At 36.1% G+C, this 7,477-nt stretch overlaps 1 long non-coding RNA gene across 3 annotated transcripts in view; it reads right to left on the bottom strand.

Moving 5' to 3' along the window:
- The window catches only part of LOC104685736, a 34,068-nt gene that overhangs the window by 1,782 nt on the left and 24,809 nt on the right, over nt 1–7,477 (bottom strand). For all 3 annotated transcript variants that reach the window (XR_002043800.3, XR_002043802.3, XR_002043801.3), the window contains 3 exons: nt 6,674–6,798; nt 2,969–3,073; nt 1–2,239 (listed from right to left, as the gene is read on the bottom strand). The exon at nt 1–2,239 is cut by the window's left edge and continues 1,782 nt beyond it. This is a non-coding gene — a long non-coding RNA (uncharacterized LOC104685736). The remainder of the gene's footprint in view (nt 2,240–2,968; nt 3,074–6,673; nt 6,799–7,477) is intronic.

Below are 7,477 nucleotides of genomic sequence, written 5' to 3'. Positions count from 1 at the left end.
ATTGCCTGAGATGTATATCTATGACCTCCTCCATTGGTCTGCTCACCTCTACTGCAGGTGCACCCAGCACTGGACACTTTGAGACAACCTCTTGCAAGATTATCACTCTTTTACATGAAATCTGAATCAAACAGTAAAGAACTTTTAGCAAATCAACTCTTAGAGCTGGAAGTTCCATTTTGGGAAAAATTTTCAACGTATAACAAATCTTTCAGACTCCAAACCCTCCAGGAAGACAAGTTTTATGTCAACAGGGGTGACATAAGAGAGGGAAAATTCCTGTGCCTGGTTAAACTTTTTAAAGTGCTGTAATTTACAGAGTAGGGGAAAAAACCACAATAGAAATAGAAAATGCAAGTAGTAAAATCAAAAGCAAAACTTAATTGTTATGAAAATGGTGAAATTAGATTTTTTAACGTTGTAGTGACTTTTTTCCCTCTCCAAATGAAATTTTGCAAATTGCACCCCAGATAAGAAATGCTGTTTTGGAAGAATCATTCATTTCAACTGAATATGATCCCCTCAAGTTTTTTTTTACCTGTACTATTTCTTAGCTCTGTCAAGAGAATCCTTCTGAATAGACACAGAATTTGCATTTAAGCCTGCTTGTTGTCAGATCATTTAGAAAGGTTATCAGGTGAAACAGACAACTAGAAGAAAAGCTCTTTCTTCATCAGGTACTTTAATATAGATTTTACAACCCATTATCTCCAATGGTTTGGGAAACCAGGGGGTATGTTTATTGTGAACATCAGCAAGAAATAGTTTTCTTCAGCTTGCCTTTACAAATGAAGCAAATCAGATACAAAATTGGTTGCTCATGAATTTGCAAATTTGAAATAACCCATTCCTTTTTGAAGCTAAGACAAACGAAATTTAACCACCTTATAAAATATTTCTTTATTTAAAAACGTCATTTGTCTTATCTGAATTTTTCTGACTTGACAGCTATATTAAGCAAAGAGAAATTTAAACCTGAAACAAATATGCCTTCGCTGTTATGATTTAAACTTCAACCAGTAACAAATTCAAATGTCAACAATGAAATGTATTCAACCTAAAACAACATCATGATTAGAAGAGGCATTTTCTTCTGTTCATTATGTTAATTTAAATTTCTAAACCTGATTGTTTCAAATTATTCACTTACACAAATTAAACATATTTTTACTTAATTGAAGCCATTCATGACCCACCAAATTCTTTTTTGAAATTAAGTAAGGAGGCAAAAAAAAAAATTAAGTAAATTTTTGTTTTTATTTTACTGCAATGAGAGTGAAGTTGTGTAAAAGCCTCCTGAATGAAACCAAGCAAGTTTTGGTTAGTAAGTGAAAGCAATATAGTCATGCCTTAAGGATGATACCCTTAGCTGTAAATACTTTTATTTGCTATTGCAGTCAAAATACACATCTGTGGTGAATAAGTACAAATACCCAGAATGTAAGTGTAAAGCTCACTGAAATCCTTAACATTATTTTCATTGACCTCAAAGGGTCAAAGTAGTCTGATGGCCTAACCTGTTGATATGCAACTGTGTTTGCTTTCACATGCCCATTTATAGCTATAGGAACATGCAACAGATTGTACAGATGCTGCTTTACTTTTAAAAGGAATATGTAGCAGCTACATACAAACTCACTTATGTGTACTGGATATACATTGGCTGTTATTTCTCTGCTCATTGATAAATAGAAGAATTAATAGAAAAAATAGAGGTGATAGTATTATTATTATAGAGTTTCTATCTGAATTATGATGGTGTGATTTACCATAGCAGAACCATAAATGTACAATTTGGTGATTTCCTCTTAAAACTATAACTTAACTTGACAGCAATGCTAGATCATCTTGGTATAATAAAAATCATCCCACTGCACTTGTTTCTGTCATATTATATTTAAAAAACCCTGCAAGTGACAAGAACAATAAAAGATTATCAGGTTCTAATTGCTCTTGCATTGAGGGCACTTCACAAAACTTGTGACTGCCTCACCTGATCCAGTAATATCAAGCACAGCTGACTGGTAAATTTACCGAATGTCCCCATTTCCCTTAATGAAAGGAAAATGAGGGTAAACTGAACATCACATTAATAGATTCTAGTCTAGCAGCTCCATGCAAAGTTGAAAACTTCAGGAAGAGGTTCGTGCTTTGACCTCGGGCTGCAGGTCAGAATATTTTATATGCCTTGGAGTCCACAGAGAGTCCATGAAACAATGGAAATTCCTGACACAAAGTCCTAGGTAAACAACAAATCTTTAACACTTCAGCATTAAAAGACTATTTTTCAACCCTTATTTTACGCTTAAATGTAAATAATGATCACATAAGATTCCATTTCTTTTAGCCCTATATGAGGTTTAGGCTAACAGCCTTTTCACTGTTTTCTGGAGGACTGAATATAGTGTTATTGATTTCAAGCAGTTAGGAGAATGAGAGGCTGCTGAACTGAGGCCTCTGCAACAGCAGAAGGTGGTGTTGGTGTTGTGACAAGTAATACAGTAGCAGCAATTTAATGAAGCATTTCCTTCTCTACATTAGTTAAAAATTAATTTAGAACCTGGGAGCCTGATTCTAATTTTGAGAAAATCAATGTTTAAACACCCACTGAATTGTACAAGTGAGAGATAAACTTCCAAATTATTGACTGCTGCTGCTTATGTCATCTGTTTGCAGTTCAGGTGTCTGGTTTCTTAAGGGATTTTAACAAGATTCAAAGTCTTTCCTTATCTCAAACACCGAGCCAACTCAGACAGACTCAGACATAATCTGTACCACAGAAGGACCAGTCTGACAAGCCAAGGCAATGCAGCACTCCCATGACACTGGATTTTTATAACACATGGAATTACACTAAATAGCTGACACTTCACCTTTGCTCTCCCAGCTGCTCAGAGCAAGCAGATCCAGTTCTGACTGTGCTAGATCATCACTGCTTCTCCATACTATTAACAGAAGGATATCTTACCTAGACAAATAGCCATGGCTCCAACTTCTCAGTCATCTCTCAGTCTGCTGGTCTTTCAGGATCTCCTTATTTCAGTAGCATGATCATAGACATGATTGCTTAAGTCTAGGAAAAATCAAGATTTCGTAGGAAGAGGAAAGATTTGTCATTGAAATGAATGATAGTCCAGCTTTCTGAGACAGAAAGGAAAAGGCTTGTTTTTAAGTAAAAAAAGGCACCAGTTTCTGTGTAAAAGCTTGTCTACTTTTTACAACTGCAGCTGATTTAGCTTCAGACAGTTTAACAAAATTGCTTCCCCTTAAGGGTGGGTGGTCACACCTGTGTAACATCCAGATTTTTTTGAAACAAAAGTGGTAATATTAGTAAAATATGATCTATAATAACTGGGACTTTCCAGATGTAATATGCAATCAAATTTGCACAATTAGAACACCATCTTTAGAGGCAATAAAGTCGGCTTTGTTCCTCACATTCTGAAGATTTGTGCTTTAATTTTTTTTCTTATTCAATTACTTTTGGTATGATAATTAGGACTAAGTGTGCCCCAGTTTAATAGATCAGGGTAGTTCTGTATCAATCACTAGAAAAGGCTGGCTTATGCTTACTAAGAATTTGAAGGAGATTATATAATTAGCTACAAAGCATGAGCAGAAAAGATCATTTCTTTGCAGAGAAGAGCATAATAAAAATTCACTCACTTTGTTCTATTAAAATATACATATTTTAAATTGTTCTTTTAGATGACTGGATGGTGAAAGTTAAGCAAACTAAGGCAAGAAGAATAACAATCCTACTGTAAAACATCACAAAAACAATAGTAAGGGATTCTCTAATATTTTCAATGGAGCTGGTCCAAAACTCATAATAAAATTTTAAATATAGTCCAATATAAAATAAGCCTAACTTTTGTATTACCTGATTCTGCCTGTTTTACTACTTTACCTGCTATATTTTTTATGTAATTATATGTTTAAGTATCCTTACCAGCAGTATGTTCTTACCTGTAAAGACTGCAAGTAGATATGAATAAGTGTGGGAGGAAAATGAGATTTTCTGTTTTGTAAATAGGTAGTTTGCCTTTTTACTGTTTCTTTTTAACCTTAATTCACTGCAGCCTGGCCAACATTTTTCTGACAATCAAAATATTTAGTTTCACTACATTTTGGATGTTTGTTTCGATTTTTTGAACTCCAGAAAATAGTTAATTTTGTTGGTAGAAAAAATTTACATGTAGTCCTGTTTCTTGCTTTCAGGATTGATCAAGGGAAATGCAAGAGTAGTTCCTTTACAGAACAGTATAGAAACACAGGAAAATTTATTAAAAACCTGCTTTCTTAGTGCAAACTAACAGCTTCCTCTGATCTGAAGTTCAAGATCTTCCTGAGTACCAGGTTTTAACTTATGTTTATTAGTCTTTCATAGATTGTTCTTCTTTGAGTCTGCTTAATGAGTTTTTAAATTCATGCAAATTTTTGGCATTGTCAAATACTTTAGCAACAAGTTGCACAAATTAATACTTTTTTAATGTAGGAAAAAACCAAAACGTTGCTCTGTTTGAGCCTGCTATATGACTGAATTTGTTTTCCATTGCTTCCTGTATTTAGGGAAGCAGTGAATAGTCATTGCATATAAATATGCCTTCCCCAGGCAAATAATGCTGCTTTAGATGTCTGTAATTCCCTCCTTGTTTGTGTCTTTTCTGTATTGTATAATCTTAATCTATTTGTATATACTTAATATAGAAACAATTTGTTTCCTTAATCAGCCTTCTCTCCTTTCAATGCACTTTTCTTTTTTACTATATCCCATTTTAGGTTAACACGGTCAGAAATTAATTAAATGTTGAATCTATGGGCACTTAAACAACATATATGGTAGTACAATTATGTTTTCCTTTTCATACTCAGTCCCTTTCCTAATACTTCCTAGCACTCAAATGATTTTTAAAATGCCTTTTGTGGACTCAAATCTCCCATTTTGGAGAATGGAACTAGATGAATTAGCTCATGCAGCATTCCCATGTCTTTCCTGGGAACAAACTCTCTATATCACTACCTTGCTCTCTGGAGTGCTTACTTGGCTCCTGTTCTGCCCTTCCCCACCATGGAATTTGCACCACCAGCCTGTGCACTGAGGAGCATCACCCAGGATATCAACGCTGCTCACATCACCCCCACACACAGCCCAGCCCTGCTTTCCTGGCCTCTCCACACCCAGAAGCAAGAAGGAAGCGTTGGCCCTCTTGACTAATCATAAATGCGACTCCTATTTTTGAAATTAATGCTTTTAAAAGGATTTTTTTTCCTTCAAAGTCTCACTCTGAACACTCTGACTTTGTGAATCCTATTTGCGTGAATGATATTTGAAAAGAATTTAAATGGCCTTTCCATTTTTATTTGAACCACACTTTTAGATTAAAAGAATAAAAAGATTTTTCAATTAAAAATGAAGGGAAATTGGTTAGGTGACACTCAAGAGTTTTATCAGGTCTTCAGTGATCTGTAGAAAGTTAAATATTTGTTTTTCAAAGCAAATTCCACAGCACATTCATCACCACTGTTCAGCTCTAGGAGATAAAATTTAGCTGTGGGAGCACAAGGCAGAAGTCAGGGCTCTGACTTGCCATTGAAAATACAGGGGCTGAATCTCTTTCTGACCTAGAAAATGTCACTTAACTTTGAGTCCTTCACCTACCAGATTTAAATAGGCAACGATTACTGTTACTTCTATCAAAAGGAGCTGTGGAAATCATGTTTTACCTGGCTAATATGAGGGTGTGCAAAGGAAGTGGAGAGGTACTATTGTTTTCCCTCAGCCTCAGGATGTTTAGTCATGTATGGTGGTGTGATATGACAGGGACAGCAAATATGACAAATGTTCATCTGCAATAGTTATTACGATTATTGCCTCTGCAGCAAGTAAAGAGCATGTTTTAATGCAAACTGAAATAGGACTGACTGCGTTTTTGTTTTAACAAAGCAGCATAAACTGAAACTGCTGGTAGATTCCGGCTCCTGAGGTGCTGACCTTGAGCTTGACAGCTGTTTCCCTGTTCCTTCCACCGTATCACAGCTGGCATTCACACACCTTTTTCCAATGAATGAGCCAGATACACCTACTTTGCTATCATCCCCTTGGAGACAGTCTCTGTTTTTGCTGGCCACCTAAAGGTAGAGGAGGGACATAGGTGTCCACACACCCACACACACACGCAGAGTTGCTGAAGACAGGGTGTGCTTGAGCACTGGGGAGACTGAAGTAGATATTTCCCTTGTGCAGTCAGGGTTACCCAGTAAAGTTGTTTTACCTCCATGATCTTTCTGAGAGGGAAATCCCTAAAATAGGTGAATGAAGGTCTTAATGGAACAAGCTGGCTTTATTTCATGTTTGCCCTAAAGCCTCAGCACACTGTTCCAGCAGCGTAAAAGACTATAAAATTCAAATAGGTTATATTTACAGCCACAGTAAGGCCTCTTTACAGTGTGCAAATGATAGAAACAAGAAGCAGGTATGCCTGAAAAGTACTTTGTAGGGAGCCTTCTCTTATAAATTGGAAAGCATCATAATCTTTCAACTCACTATCTCAAGAAGGTTTTTTCAGCCTTTCCTCCTTTTGTTGTGAGGAAAGGTTTGGCTGCAATCACTTTACACTTATGGCTGACAAGAATATATGGCACTGCCATTCATGACAGTATCCTTACTAACCTGATGAGCATGCTGGGGAGGCTTGCTCTCGCCAGATCTTTCACCACCCCAAAGGTTGTCAAGCCTGTTGTCACTCAGGTTTTGGAGTGTGGCAGATCCAGCAAGGGGGTTGTGTATGTGGGAAGCTGAAAATTTACAAGAAAAGGGCATAAATTAGGAAAAGAAAGGGGAAAAAAAAGGAATATAAAGAGGTCTTTCTTAATGGTAGTATACAATAAACAATGATCCACAGTGTGCTAAAACTCTCTGGTAAAGGAATTGTAAATGGTGTAAAGAACAGTTATGCTTCAAGCATATCTCTAACTTCCTTAGGCCAGATTTGAAATTCTTTATTCAGTCAGTGCAGGTTCTGAAACTGATATGATTTTTTTTTCTTTACTCCAGATAAAGAATTGTAAATTTGGCCTTTTGCATCTGTATGATTCATTCCAGCAGTGTCGAACTGAAATCTTTAATGTTTGAGTTTGTTAACCTATTGTATACAAGCAATTTATCAAAAGTGTTATTAAGTTAAGGGCTAGCTGATTACAAAAGATTTTTCTCTTTGATTTACCAAAAGTGACACAGTAACCAAACACACATACTCTGTTGTATGCAATTAATCTGTATGACAATTTTATCTCAAAAAAAGGAACAGAAAAGGGATAAATAGGTCAGACACCCTGAATTCTACTTTCCCATCAAAAGTTAAACCAAAGTGTCGCATATGGAATGAAGAAGTGCTCATGCAAATCCCTGGCATGACAGACCTTAATCTCGTCTCACCAAAATCACTCCAAATTAGAGGGCAGCCCAGGAAAGCCA

The sequence above is a fragment of the Corvus cornix genome, chromosome 5 (genome assembly GCF_000738735.6).
Source record: "Corvus cornix cornix isolate S_Up_H32 chromosome 5, ASM73873v5, whole genome shotgun sequence".
Taxonomy (NCBI): Eukaryota; Metazoa; Chordata; class Aves; order Passeriformes; family Corvidae; genus Corvus; species Corvus cornix.
The sequence above is the reverse complement of the archived record's forward strand: the minus strand, read 5'-3'. Positions and strand labels throughout refer to the sequence as shown.